The following is a 14,861-nucleotide window of genomic DNA, read 5'->3' as shown; positions in this document are numbered from 1 at the left end:
TTGAGAACAAAGGGATCCAGGATGGTTGGACATACTTTAAACAGGAGCTCTTAAAGGCACAGGAACTGGCAGTTCCCACATGCCGAAAGATGAGCCGCAGGGGGAGGCGACCAGCCTGGATGAGCAAAGAGCTCCTGAAGGAAGTGGGGGAGAAAAAGAGGGTGTATCGCCTCTGGAAGGAGGGGAAGGCTTCTCCTGATGTGTTTAAGGAGGTAGCCAGACTATGTAGGAGAAAAATTAGAGAGGCTAAGGCTCAGCTAGAACTTAGGCTGGCCACTTCCGTGAAAGTTAACAAAAAGCACTTTTATAAATTTATCAGCGCTAAAAGGAAGGGCAAGAAGAGCCTCCACTCCTTACTGGACCAGGAGGGGAACACTATAACTGATGATGAAGCAAAGGAAGAGGTCCTGAATGCCTTCTTCGCCTCAGTTTTCAACAGTAAGGAGGGAGGAGGAGGAGGCAAGTGGCCTCTTGAACTGGGGGATGGGGTCGGGGAGCGGTGTGTTCCCCTGGAAATTCATGAAGAATTAGTTCAGGACCTGCTGAGTCATCTGGACACCCACAAGTCCATGGGACCAGATGGGATCCATCCCAGGGTGCTGAGAGAGCTGGCAGCTGAGCTGGCCAAGCCACTCTCCATCATTTTCCAGCAGTCCTGGCTCACCGGAGAGGTCCCAGGAGACTGGAAAATGGCCAACGTGGTCCCCATCCACAAGAAGGGTCGGATGGAGGAACCTGGGAACTACAGACCCGTCAGCCTGACCTCAGTGCCAGGGAAACTGATGGAACAGGTTCTCTTGGGGCCAATAACTGCGCACCTGAGGGATGGCAAAGGGCTCAGGTCCAGCCAGCATGGGTTTAGGAAGGGCAGATCCTGCCTTTCTAACCTGATCTCCTTCTATGATCAGGTGACCCGCTTGGTGGATGTGGGGAGGCCTGTGGATGTGGTCTATCTGGACTTCAGCAAGGCCTTTGACACTGTCCCCCACAGCAAACTGCTGGCTAAGCTGTCAGCCCACGGCTTGGATGGCAACACTCTGTGCTGGGTTAGGAACTGGCTGGAGGGCTGGACCCAGAAAGTGGTGGTGAATGGTGCCACATCCAGCTGGCGGCCAGTCACTAGTGGTGTCCCTCAGGGATCTGTGCTGGGCCCCATCCTCTTTAACATCTTCATAGATGATCTGGATGAGGGCATCGAGTCAGTCATCAGGAAGTTTGCAGATGACACTAAGCTGGGGGCAGATGTGACTGAGTTGGAAGGCAGAAGGGCTCTGCAGCGGGACCTTGACCGCCTGGACAGATGGGCAGAGGCCAATGGGATGGCATTCAATAGCTCGAAGTGCATGGTGCTGCACTTTGGCCACAACAACCCCATGCAGAGATACAGGCTGGGGTCGGAGTGGCTGGAGAGCAGCCAGACAGAGAGGGATCTGGGGGTACTGATTGATACCCGCCTGAACATGAGCCAGCAGTGTGCCCAGGTGGCCAAGAGAGCCAGTGGCATCCTGGCCTGCATCAGGAATGGTGTGGTCAGCAGGAGCAGGGAGGTCATTCTGCCCCTGTACTCTGCACTGGTCAGACCACACCTCGAGTACTGCGTTCAGTTCTGGGCCCCCCAGTTTAGGAAGGACACTGAGATGCTCGAGCGTGTCCAGAGAAGGGCGACGAGGCTGGTGAGAGGCCTCGAGCACAAGCCCTACGAGGAGAGGCTGAGGGAGCTGGGGTTGTTTAGCCTGGAGAAGAGGAGGCTCAGGGGTGACCTTATTGCTGTCTACAACTACCTGAAGGGTGGTTGTGGCCAGGGGGAGGTTGCTCTCTTCTCTCAGGTGGCCAGCTCCAGAACGAGAGGACACAGCCTCAGGCTGCGCCAGGGGAAATTTCGGCTCGAGGTGAGGAGAAAGTTCTTCACTGAGAGAGTCATTGGGCACTGGAATGGGCTGCCTGGGGAGGTGGTGGAGTCGTCGTCCCTGGGGCAGTTCAAGGCAGGGTTGGATGTGGCACTTGGTGCCATGGTCTAGCCTTGGGCACTGTGTTAAAGGGTTGGACTTGATGATCTGTGAGGTCTCTTCCAACCTTGGTGATACTGTGATACTGTGATACTGTGAAAAATAGTTATTTTTTTATTTTCCCAAAAACCCGCCCCCACAACTATATATACTAAGATTAATTTAGTTTGATAAGCAGATTCAGTTGCATGAGAATTAATCTCCACAGATACCATCAATAATCTGACTATATTGGAAGTCAGAAGTTGGAAAAGGCGTCGGCAGAAATATGGCAAACAGACTTTACACTTTGCCAACTATTGAAGCCACGAGCGTGGCTGGCAGTAACTATAGATACCTACAGCAGAATGATAGTGGCCACACAACATCTCAAAGCTGACTCCAAAGCAACCATTCAACACTGGTTAACAGCCATCGCGTGGCTCGGTATCCCCAACCAGATTAAAACAGACAATGGTCCAAATTTTGTCTCTAAGACAGTTCAAGCATTTGTTTCAAAATGGGGTATCAGTTTAGTTCACGGGATTCCATCCAATAGCACGGGGCAGGCCATAGTCGAGCAAGCAAATCAGACTCTAAAACAAAATCAGAGGTATTAGCGAAATCAGAAGGATTCAATGGTACCATTCCTTCAGGGGATAAAGCACGTCTGCTGACAACTGCTCTACTGGCATTAAATCAGTTCCCGAGAGGGGAGGAGATGAACAGCCCTTCCCAAAAACATTGGGCCACTCAGGCATTAGGAGAGGGCCCATCAGTCATAGTTAGAAATGAGTTAGGAGAATGGGAATCAGGATGGAAATTAGCTTTAACAGGGTGTCGATATGCTGCAGTCAGAAAAGATGGCAAGGTCAAGTGGTGTCCACTTAAGTCTATTAAACCAGACCTCCAGAATAAAAACTAATGAAAACTGAGTTTTTGTCCACAGGACCTCTTGATTGGACGCCCTTGTAACGCGTACTTCCCAGTGGCAGAGGATGATGACAACTCAAAAAGCGCTTCACCACCACCCATGCCGGAACGTGTCACACCAGCAAGATCCAAGCAATGGCAAGGAGGCCCTTGAAAGGGAGGGTTGTGATGTCTCTGTGTGATTCTGATTCTGGGTATGGTAAGACCATCCAATGCCTCATACAAACACCAACCGGGGCAATGGGTGCCGACTTCCTTGGTATCCCAACAAAAGGGCCAATCCCACCTACAGGCCATCATCGATGAGGACCTGCAAAGACTAGAAAATTCCATGGCCTCCCTCGAAAAATCTCTCTCATCACTTTCTGAAGCTGTTCTACAGAACAGACGAGGGTTAGACCTTCTGTTCATGCAGTCAGGAGGCCTTTATGCCGCTTTGAAGGAGGAGTGTTGCTTTTACGCAGATCACACCGGAGTAGTTAGAGATTCGATGGCTAAATTAAGAGAGAGATTGGCCCAAAGAAAAAAGGATAGGGAAGCCCAACAAGGATCGTTTGAATTATGGTATAATCGATCACCATGGCTAACCACCGATATCCTCCCGGATGGGACCGATCGCAATGATCGGGTTGACTTTAGTTTTTGGACCCTGCATACTGAACACGTTTGTATTGTTTCTTAGACGTAGGCTGCAGACAATAGACATCATGCTTGTAGAGCAGTAAGATCTACTCTAAGATACCTTCTGTATTATTACTATTATCTTGCACAATGTAGCTTGGGTTTGCACCAAAGAATGTTATACTGCGAAGAAAATAGTTATAGAAGATAGGGATAGTACAATATATGACCCCTGACTTAGAAATATATTTAGGGAATTTTCATGTGTGATGGGTACGAGCACTTTGGGTGTTTACTAACGATAATGTGAAGAATGTTCTCAACTCATACTTTTACACTAACTACACTTGGTTGTACTACATTGTTCTCAACAGTACCTCATTTAAAGTGCCTGACTACTGAAGTTTACTGTTAAGATCTTTTGATACTGTGACTATTTTCCTATGCTCTTTTTGTATAGAATTTTATACTTTTTTACAATTTTATACTTTAAGAAAATGTTATATTTTAGCTAGTCTTATTGAGCATAGGGAGGGGGGAGATGTGGGCAGCTAGGGTCTGGCATCCGGAAGATAACGGGATGTACGGAAAGACAGGGGCCCCTCTCCTTAATGCCATAACCAATAGCATTTAGTAGTGATGTAAGCAGACGGAAATGATGTTTATCTTCACACTATATAACCCAGCACTGTACACGATTAAACGCCATTTGTTCTCCACTGCATTGGTGTGTGTGAGCCATGGTCATGAGTGGCCAAGAACTGGTCACCGTCTCGTTCCTGAACCAGGTCGCTGCTTGCCCCCACAAGGGCAACATATAAGAGAAACAATTTCGAGTGGTGTCCTGAACAACAAGCAGCCTTTGATCAGATCAAGCGAGAAGTAGTCCATGCAGTGGGCTTGGGTCCTGTGCGATCTGGTCCGGACATTAAAAACAATCTGTACACGGCTGCCAGTGACAATAGTCCAACTTGGAGCCTTTGGCAGAGAACTCCAAATGAGACACGTGGTCGTCCACTTGGTTTCTGGGTTCGTAGATACAGAGGTTCAGAGGCAAATTACACCCCAACAGAGAAAGAGATACTAGCAGCCTATGAAGGAGTGAAAGCAGCTTCTGAAGTGATTGGAACTGAGTCACAATTGCTGTTAGCTCCTAGACTGACAGTTTTAAACTGGATGTTCAAGGGCAAAGGTTCATCACTGCATCATGCCACAGATGCAACCTGGTCTAAATGGATGGCTTTGATAACCCAACGAGCACGAATTGGTAATCTTGACCGACCTGGTCTGGTGGAGGTGATCACCAACTGGCCGGAAGGCACAGACTGTTCCAAACCTCCAGAGGAGAAAATAACTCGTGCTGAGGAAGCTCCTCCCTATGGTGATCTCTCTGATCAGGAAAAGAACTATGCTTTGTTCACAGATGGTGAAGATTGAGCGCTACAACGGTTTGCTGAAAACCACCCTAAAAGCCATGGGGGGTGGAACTCTGAAAAACTGGGACAAACATTTAGCACAAGCTACCTGGATGGTAAATAGTAGAGGTTCAGTAAACGGAGCAGGGCCTGCACAATCAGACTTGGTCCAAACAGTAGACGGTGATAAAGTTCCTGTTGTACGTGAAAAGAATCTGTTAGGGAAAACTGTTTGGGTATTTTCTCCTTAAGGCGAAGGGAAACCTGTCTGAGGGGTGGTGTCTGCTGAAGGTCCTGGTTGCCGCAATGAAGGGACGGGGCAACGACTTGATGCAAGCCAAAAATACACTTTATTAGAAAAATAGGCAGGTATATATTGTATCAGGAGGGGTAGCATGTTAATCACTGATTGGATAGAATTACAGTAAAAGTTAGTAACTACTACATGATTGGCTGATACTCTGCTCAGGCCGAAGACGCTGTTTCTACTTTCTTCTCTGCTCATTGATATAAGTTGCTATGCAACTATCTGAGCAGTCCTGACTGCAGGATCTTACTTATCTTACTCTTCTGAGGTCTGTCTGACCCACACATTACATGCCCAAGGTCTATACTGTGTTTTGTTTCGTCTTGGGCAGCTGTTCCCTGCTAACAGGCCATTCCCCTATTCCTACACTGGTCACACCTACTGGGTAATGCAGGAGAATGGTGAAATCCAGTGTATTCCACAGACAAATCTAACCTTATCTGAGACAGTTTAACTTCAGAGCCTATAATACAAGCTGTTAGGAGTTTTCTGTTCTGGGTACCATCGGTGTCCAACAACGAAAGAATCTACAAGAGAATCTACAGTACATGAGCACGAACCCAATGTCACCTGGGAGTCCCTGCTCTCATCTCGTCTCACCTGTGAGGAGACAAACTGTTCTGAGCTTTTGAATCACCTACATCTGAGATAGCCGGAATGAAGTGCGAACTGAACTTGCAATGTTCATTAGTGTAAATATTGGTTTAGATTAGATCAGATAGTTCTAAGCAATACTCTGAGTGAAGTAGGGGTGGATTGTGCTAGTTTGAAGCTAGCTAGAATGTTTTGGTGAGAAGAACTAGATTACAGGCTGTGAAAAAGAAAACAATGGTGATGTCTACTTCGCTCACAGTCTTGATGAGAAGTATAGGAACAAGAAATAAAAACATTAGATAACATCACTCGGCCTTCACTCTCACTTGGACTGCGGCTGAGCTGCATCTCTCTAACCTCACCCTCCCTTTTGGGCTAACCCACTTTGCTTCCTAAACCTCTGGCCGAACCTCTATTCTTCCTTGGGTCTGGGGTAAGGTTGAGAGGGGTAGGGGGAAGGTGAAAGGGTGGTTGAGAGCCCCTCCTGGGGACTCAGGTTTCTGGGAGGGAGTTGTGTTTCTGTATTACCTTGTACCTTGTATATTTCTGTCTATAACTGTATATACTGTAAATATCTGCTTGTATATTGTGCCAGCTGTAAATATAAGCTTCATTCATATTTCCAGAGCTGGCTGAGTCTAACCTGGGTGATTTCTAAAGTGGGGTGGGAGGGGCTGGGTAACACCCAAACCATCACAGTTCTTCTGCACTCTAATAACAGAGGGGCGAGCTGGCAACTCTACTTTTTCAGTTGCCTACTCATTAAAATGTTACTTCTAGAAGCTTGTGAAGCAGTGTCATGGAGAGTAGCAAAAGCTCTCTAAGCTTCTGCTATATTGTGTAGTTTCTAATGCCTCACATTCAAGCAGAAAGCATCGAGAAAAAAAAAAAAAAAAAAAAAAAAAAAAAAAAAAAATCTTTCAGTCCCATGGGAAGGTTTCGGCCTAAGGCAAGTAAAAGGTAAACACTGGCCATGTTTTCCTTTTACTTGGCGTCAAAGTGGGATGAGAGTGGCCTTGCTTTCCAGACAACAGGGTATTGTTTTGGTTAGTAGAAACGACTATCTTAGGCCCGCCCCACACCTGCAGGAGGGCTGGCCTGAGGAGTGGTCTTTATATTGTTTAGGTAATGTTATCCAATTGTATAAGTTGATTACTGTTTTTTACCAATGTATGTGAACAACGTAAAAGTGGTCCGAATTGTGGGCTAGTCCTATTTTTGAACATTATAAAAATGGTGAACAGGCGAGGATCGAGGCCCCCTTCTGGGTTTTTCCAGCCTTTCTGGTTTTTCTTTCTTCCTGGACCTCACCCTCGTCTTGTCCTTCCTCGGACTTCTAACGACAACAAACTGCTTGCCGATCTAGCCTTGCCTCGGGCAGACACGCCGAGCCGCAGAGGCTGGGAGCCTGCACATGCCTGGATCCTCACCGGGAGAAAGGGACTCCCTACCAAGCTACAGACTGTGAGTAGCTGACGAACTGTTAACTCAAACCCCAGAGACTCAAAAGAACTCTCTTTAAACATCATAGACTTTTTAATTTGCCATTCTCTGAAATGTTATTTCGACCTCGATCAAAAGAATTCACACGGGTGGCGTAGTTTCGGGAAGAGGGAACTCGCATTTTTGCAATAAATCACTGATAAAATAGTTAACGCCTCGCGTATTTCCCCCATAAACTCTGCCGCGAAACTGCGTTCCACAACAAGCAGGAACCTAAATCATTAAGTGTGATCAAAAGCTTAACCATATCTCAGTATACATTCCAATACACAGTCATCTGAGCAAAAGCCTTTTCTCACCACCAAGAAAACAGACTTAACATACAAGCTGACATCCCTCAAACCGAAAACCAGGCACATTTGCCCTCTTCATCCCCCCCCTTTTTTTTTTGTTAGTTTTTTTGTTTTTGTTTTGGGGTTTTTTGGGGTTTTTTTGGGAATGCCATGGCATGCAATCAGCATAAGCAGGTGCAAAGTATAATATCTGAGCATATAACTTGCATAAGTGTGATGGTACAATTGCAGTGACCTGTCACAGGCCAATCCCACAGAAAGCCAGTGCCTAAGCTGGCATGAAACTGGATACAAAAATCTTTGCCATAGTAACCTTGCCAAAATCATAACTATGGTACCTCTCTGTGTTGTTTTGTCGTGTTTTGTTTCCACATGATGCTCACCCTTAAAAGAAAAACCCTAAGAAAGAAAAAAGTTATCCTACAATATAGCTATGATAAACTCTAATCCTTAACTATATTAATGCTAAAAGTTGATAAAGAAAAAAAATTGAACCCTGGAATCGATTCCAAATACAGAAAAAAATAAGAAACCCAAAGGGAAAAATTTGAAAAATAGTTTTTACACTACGTAGTGCTATCAAAAAAATGGAAAAATATTTAAAAATGACAAAGCCATGGCATGTAGGAGAAAAAGAAACCTTTAGGTCAGTCAATCCCAAAAGGGGAAAAAAAATGTTGATCAGTTTCACCCTAGTAGGACTAGTCACAAACTTAGCATTCTTACTCCAATATACTATTACAATTAACAAGCACTTAACATATTATCCAGTAACCTCTAAGATCCAGTACAATCAGAAGGATAAAAACATCATCAAGATTTACATCAGTAACATACAGTCAGCAAGATACAAAAATGGGAATCTGTCACTCTAAAGAATCAAGACACCCTTCTCCGCTGAGAAAGTGCAGGGAGAGGGGGGTGTAGGTGAGCCGTGCTCACCTCACGCCAGGGGAGGGAGGCAGGGGGGCCTCCCAGTCCCGTGGGGAAGGAGGAGGGAAGGGGGGAAGGGTGCACGTGTCCCATGGAGCCGGTGCTGGGAGAAAGTGGGGTGCGCACTCTCAGCACCAGCCTGTGATCCTGCGGGGTGGGGGGGAAGGAGGAGGGTGAGCCGCGCTGCTCCGGCAGGCGCAGGGGGAAGAGGGGGGTGTGTGGGCATGAAACCGATAACCAAGAACCAGCCCCGAAATTCCCAAAACCCCACGATGTAGTCCGAGACCAAGGTGGGGGGGGGGAGTGCGCAGCTGGCGAATCCGGCGAAGAGACGCCACCCCGTCCTCCATCTTGCAGCCAAAAGTTCCAAGGCAAAGGAAAAAAAAAAACAAACCTCGGTCAGCCATCCAACCTGTTGAATGCAAACAGGCCAGCTCCCTGAAGCCCGGAGACCCAGCACCTCCCCAAAACAGACCCACTGCCCCCGCAGGAAATGCTAAATGGAAGCATTTCACAGGTCCCACAGTCAGTAAGGGATGGATTATACTCAGTCGTCTCAGGGAGATCATTCAGACGCTTCGACCTACGGGCTTTCGTCTCGCTTGGGGCGATCTCGTGACGCGTGGGGGATGGCAAGTGTGGATCTCTGGAGGAGGATGAAGCGTCCTCTGATGCTGACTCGGTCGCTTCTTCTTGGTTTCTGCTTTTCCTCTCGAGCTTCATCTTTGCAGATGAAAAGTTAGCTTGAACGGACTTTGAGACACTTAAACTGGCAGTTAATCACTTAGCTGGGATTCAGCTTATCAGCAAACAGTTGCAAACACCAGTCTCTGCATAGCGGCAAAAAATTCCTGAAATACCTCTGCGATTTCTATTACTCTCCCCAGTCTGACTTTAAGGCAAATCTAAGAGTCTTTAGAAACAACATTTATGTCTCATTTCAGGGTTGTTCCCATCGTCACCTAGATGGCCGCTTCAAAAGGCCACATATATAGAGCAGGGATCAAGAATCGCTCCTTTTGGCCAGCAAAAAAAGAGCCTTCAACATCTCATAGAGACTTCTTTGGGGGGCCTTCCACCACTGCTTCTCCAAGCATGGACCCCATGCCCCCCCCGGCCACCTACCTTGGATAGGGGGAAGGAGTGGAGTATCTCTGGATGCATGCACATCTTAACCCGATCCCCGGGACAGGGATCGATACGGCCGGTCCTCCCACTCCCCTCTCTCTCTCATCAGCATTCTTCCACATCCTCACAAGGAAAATTTACAGCTTTGGAGGAAGGTCAAGCCTCTCTGTTCTGTGCACCCAAGGGAGTCAAATCCCACTGTTTGGTGCGCCAGATGTTGCAGGCTGTGCTGCCTGCTATCACTGCTTACTGCAGGACCATGGTAAACAAGCCCATAGACCAATATGGTGTTGGGCCAGCCGCAAGGGTCTCCAGAACGATTCAATGTGAATTATGCAGAAGCCCATTTTTATTGTTGTGACAGCCTGGATATATACACTCAGCCAGTAGCGCACACGCCTACACATTAGCATAATTAGTCAGTACCCTGGAGTCCTGTATACCCCTAAATTCCTCTCCCTCTGTGGTTTGAATGGAAGAGGAAAAGGCGCAAAAAGACCTGTCTTCCCCCCCTGCCCTGCAGGCGTGAAGAGGGTGAGCAAAGGGCCCTTCCGGCATGAGGGGTGCCCCGTGCAGTGCCCACGGTGGAATCGGGCTGGGGATTGGCTGTGGTCTTCGTGCCTAGGAAGTGGTAACTCTGCTCTTTGTCTAGAAAGGGTATAAAACGCCTGAGCGTTCGTGCCTGCCTGAGAATTCCCCCCCCACCTGCCTGGATAGAGTCTGCAGAAGGAGCCCAGCGCTCTGCTCCAAAGGACGGCTTCACCCATTAGCGCCTATTAAGGCCTTAACAACTGTCCTACGGCTTCTGAAAGAGAACCCGAGCGGACAGGCAGCTGGACCATCCTTTTCAGCCAGCCTGACTGTGAGTTGTTTGGCTCAGCTTTATTATTAAGAAAAAATGCTATAATTAATAGCTAAAAAGCTTTTTCCAACTTCTGACTTCCAAAATAGTCAAATTATGTATGGCATCTTGTAGATTTTCTCAATGAACTGAATCTGGTAATTAAAACTAAATTAATTTCTGTATATAGTTTTGGGGGCGGGTTTTCGGGAAAATAAAATAACTCTATATAAATCCCTGACTTGGCCATGTTAATTCCCTTCCTCCACAACAGTAAAACAGCGAAAGCAGAGTAGTTCAATAGTAGAATTTCTACACGAGAAAGGATGCCTAATCACAGGACTTGATTTAATTTGGGCTCAGCACAACTGTAAAAATACAGAGAAAATCCTGGAGAAATTAGCTGAGAGTTCTGACCCTGTGATTACTGAGTCTGCAACAGAATTTTACACTGTTGTTTTGGGTTCAGTGGTGACCCAAGCTCAGGCTGAATTAAAAAATTATGAGAAAAGAATTCAGGCCTTGGAAAAGGATTTATTAGAGGAAAAGGCAAGGAGCCAAAATATTTGGAAGTATATGCTGGCACAGACTCAGACCCTTGCCGAGACTTTGAAAACCCGGGCAAAAGAAAGACTTGTGATGTCTTCAGATGCCAGGTCATCAAACCCCCCCCCCTCTACATATGAACTGAGTGATTCGCAACTGCGGGAACTGGGGAGAAAAGCAGAGAGTGTCCCGAGGGATGATTTGGGGGAAGGGAATTCTCCGAAGTCAGGCAGGAGAGACACGTAGTGACTCAGGGAATTCTGCTGTGTCTGTGCGGCGAAAAGCTACAAAGATGCACAGAAAGCCCAGGTCCTGACCGGACTCTCCTGTAGCTAGCGGGGAAGAGAGCTCCGGTGAGGAGGACGCCATGGGGCAAAAAAGCATGCTGCCTGTCATAAAGACTGAGACCTCGAAGGGCAGAAAATGTGGTGCAGGTACCACCATTGTTAAAAAGCGGTATGCAGACATGCAGCTCAGCAACCTGCAGATCAAATATGCAAGAGAGCCAGGTGACTCCGTGGCAGAGTGTATCTACAGAGTCTCTCGAGCTGGTGGGGACAAAGTCCTCTTGGACTCCGAGGAAGCAGCCAGAGACCGGGGGGATGATGTGTTCCTGATGCGCGAACCTGAGGGGACGCACAGCCTCACCGCCCGGATAGCTTACTGGGGAAGCGGCTTTCATCCAGCCTACCGGGGAGAGACAATGGAACTAAGAGTTACCAGCTCCTCTGAACTTATAACAGCTCTCCGCAAACTTGCTTGTGTGCAGGCTATATATGATAAGGGAGAATATGACTGCCCATTGAATGCTCCCGTAGACCCAGAGAGACTGCACCCTATTATTAGGGGTTTGCCAGTGAGCCTGCAAATCCAAGCAATGAAAAATATAGAGACAATTCAAAGGGCGATTGCAGAAAATGCAGAGGAAGATGCAAAAGAACATGTAATGACATGGGCTGAACTGTTAACAGACTTAAATGCTCATGGGCTCCAGTTTGGGTCTCCTGAAGACAAAAGGTCTGGGGAGAGACGATCTGGTGCTTCTCCCCCAGGAAAATCCAGGACCCTGCGCAGACAGGTCTGGTCAGTAAAGGACTCCCCCAGGGGGGCAGGTCCTGCAAACTTCTCCCTGAGACGCAGGGGAGGAGACCAACACAGTGACTGGAGATCCAGAGAGCTGAACGCTTCGAGAGATAGATGGTATAAACAAGCCCTATCTCTAGGGATATCTAAGACCATCTTAAAGCAGCTGGCAGATTGGCAGCTGAAAGATTTAGTACAGTGCCTTCAAAATCTGGCTGGTAAACACAGAAGCAGCCACGAGAAGCCCAGGGCCAGTGGCTCGCCCAGTGGTGGCTCTTGAAGTGGCAGCATGCCCAGAAGTGACAGCCCCCCTGCGATTGTTCCTGCTGCGTCTCTGAGCAGGAAGGTTAACTCCTCCTTACCTTCCCGACAGGAGACAAAAAGTAAATGAGGCAGTGGCTGCGACAGGCCTCTGTCACCGCTTTGTTAATGTCTGCCAATGGTCTCACAATGATGAGCCTTCTATTTTAATCCTGACTGGACCCAACAGAACTGCCGTAAAATTCCTAATTGACACAGGTGCTCAAATTAGTGTTTTAAATTCAGAATTGGCAGAGAGCCTGAGGATACAGCCATCCCGTAAAAGGATAAGAATACAAGGTGTTACAGGGGCACCTGATAGCTGCTACCTAGCTAAAACAAGGGTATGGCTCCCAGGGGACAAACGCAGCACCTTGGTGGAAGTTGCCTTAAGCCCCTACCCAGGGAATATATTGGGTTTTGATGTGCTGGCTGGCAAGAGGTGGCATCTTCCAAACAGCTCTCTTTGGAGCTTCGGTGCCTACAGGGTGGAGTCAAGGAAGGTGAGAACAGCCCGTGTAAACACCTTGCAGTTGGCTCCAGCGTTACCCCAAGCTGGCATCACCTATGTATCCCAATACCCCTTACCTGCAACAGCCAGGCAAGGCATCTCTGAGGTGGTTGCCGACTTGGAGAGGAGACAGATAATCTGTAGGACTCACTCTCCATACAATTTCCCAGTCTGGCCTGTTAAAAAACTGGATGGACGCTGGAGATTACTATAGATTATAGGAAGCTGAATGCTAATACTCCTCCCCTCGCAGCAGCAGTGCCTAGCCTAAGCTCAGTGGTCACAGCCATTCAGGCTGCATCCCACTCGTGGATGGCTGCCCTGGACATCTGGGATATGTTCTTCATGATCCCACTGAGAGAGGAGGATAGGCCTCAGTTTGCTTTTTCTTGGCAGGGGATTCAGTACACTTTTAATCGTTTCCCCAGGGGTACAAGCACTCTCCTACCATTACCCCCAGTGCACTGGCAGCACTTCTGGACACTATCAAGGTCCCAGAAGGCATTGTCATTTATCAGTATATAGATGACATATTAGTGGGTGGGGACAACAAAGACCAGGTGGGCTCAGTAGCAAAAGCCATTTGGGAACTGCTGACCCAGAATGGGTTAGACATCCCCTCTGCCAAGTGCCAAGGCCCAGGACAGGAAATCAAATTCCGTGGGGTCTGGTGGGTAGCAGGAGCAGTGGCAGTGCCAGCTGATACCCTGGAGGAAATTGAAAAGGGCCAAATCCCCGGGAACAAAAAGGAGCTGTAGAAATTACTGGGAACCCTTGGATACTGGAGGAAGCATATTCCCGGCTTCTCAGTGATTGCCAGGCCACTGTATGATCTGCTGAAAAAGCACAGGGCCTGGGATTGGACAGCAAAGCACAGTGAGAGCCTTAAAACCCTTAAGGATGAGTTAAAGACCTACCAGAAACTGAGCCCACTACACCCACAGGACCCCTTAAGGGCAGAATGAGGCTTCTCTGAACATGCTTCCTATTGCGGAATCTATCAGAAGGGACCTACATGCCCCACTAGAGCCCTCTTGCTTTCCTCAACAGCGTTCAAGGACACTGAGAAGAGGTATTCTGAATGGGGAAAGGGGCTCCTTTCCCTTACAAGGGCTGTTAAGGAAGCAGAGAAGCTTCGCACCACACAGGATATTGTGGTGCAAGGACCTTTCCTCCTGCTTAAAACAATTCTCAAGGGATCCCCTCCACCAGAGGGGATAGCCCAAAAATCCACTGTAAGAAAGTAGTATGCCTACTTAGAGGGAATTGCCCAGCTCATGCCTCTAAAAGAGGGTCTAGCCAAGGTGTCCAAACTCCAGCAACCAGTAAACACAGATACAACTTTACTGGGACAACCCTATATAAGCCATCTCAAATAGATGTAGCTCCAGAGATAACCACAGACTCTGACACTGAGGGAGTCTGATTCACTGATGCCTCTTCCCAGAGAGTGGGCTCACAGTGGCACTACAAAGCAGCAGCCCTGGAAATCAGTACAGACAAGACTGTTACTGAGGAGAGTGAGGGCAGTGCACAAGTGGGTGAACTGCGGGCCCTCATGTTAGCTGTAGAAAATGGTGCCAAAGCCATCTACACAGACTCCTACGTCACCTTTAAGGGAGCTATGGAGTGGATTTGCCAATGGGAGGGCTGGCTGTAACTTTAATGCTGCGGTGCGAATGCCGAGCGATGAGTGTGCAGGCAGGGTATCATTCAGAAGGAGAGCAAAGAAGGGGGGTGCTCAATTAAGGCAAATGCAGCATTTTTATAGTGTTCAAAAGAGGTGTGTTCAGCCAGTTCAGGCGGTTTTACGTTAATTTTACAGATTGGTACAAAGTTATAATCAATTCAGACAATTGGATAATTTT

Source organism: Pogoniulus pusillus, assembly GCF_015220805.1.
Source record: "Pogoniulus pusillus isolate bPogPus1 chromosome W unlocalized genomic scaffold, bPogPus1.pri SUPER_W_unloc_1, whole genome shotgun sequence".
Lineage (NCBI taxonomy): Eukaryota > Metazoa > Chordata > Aves > Piciformes > Lybiidae > Pogoniulus > Pogoniulus pusillus.
Note: the sequence above shows the minus strand (reverse complement) of the source record.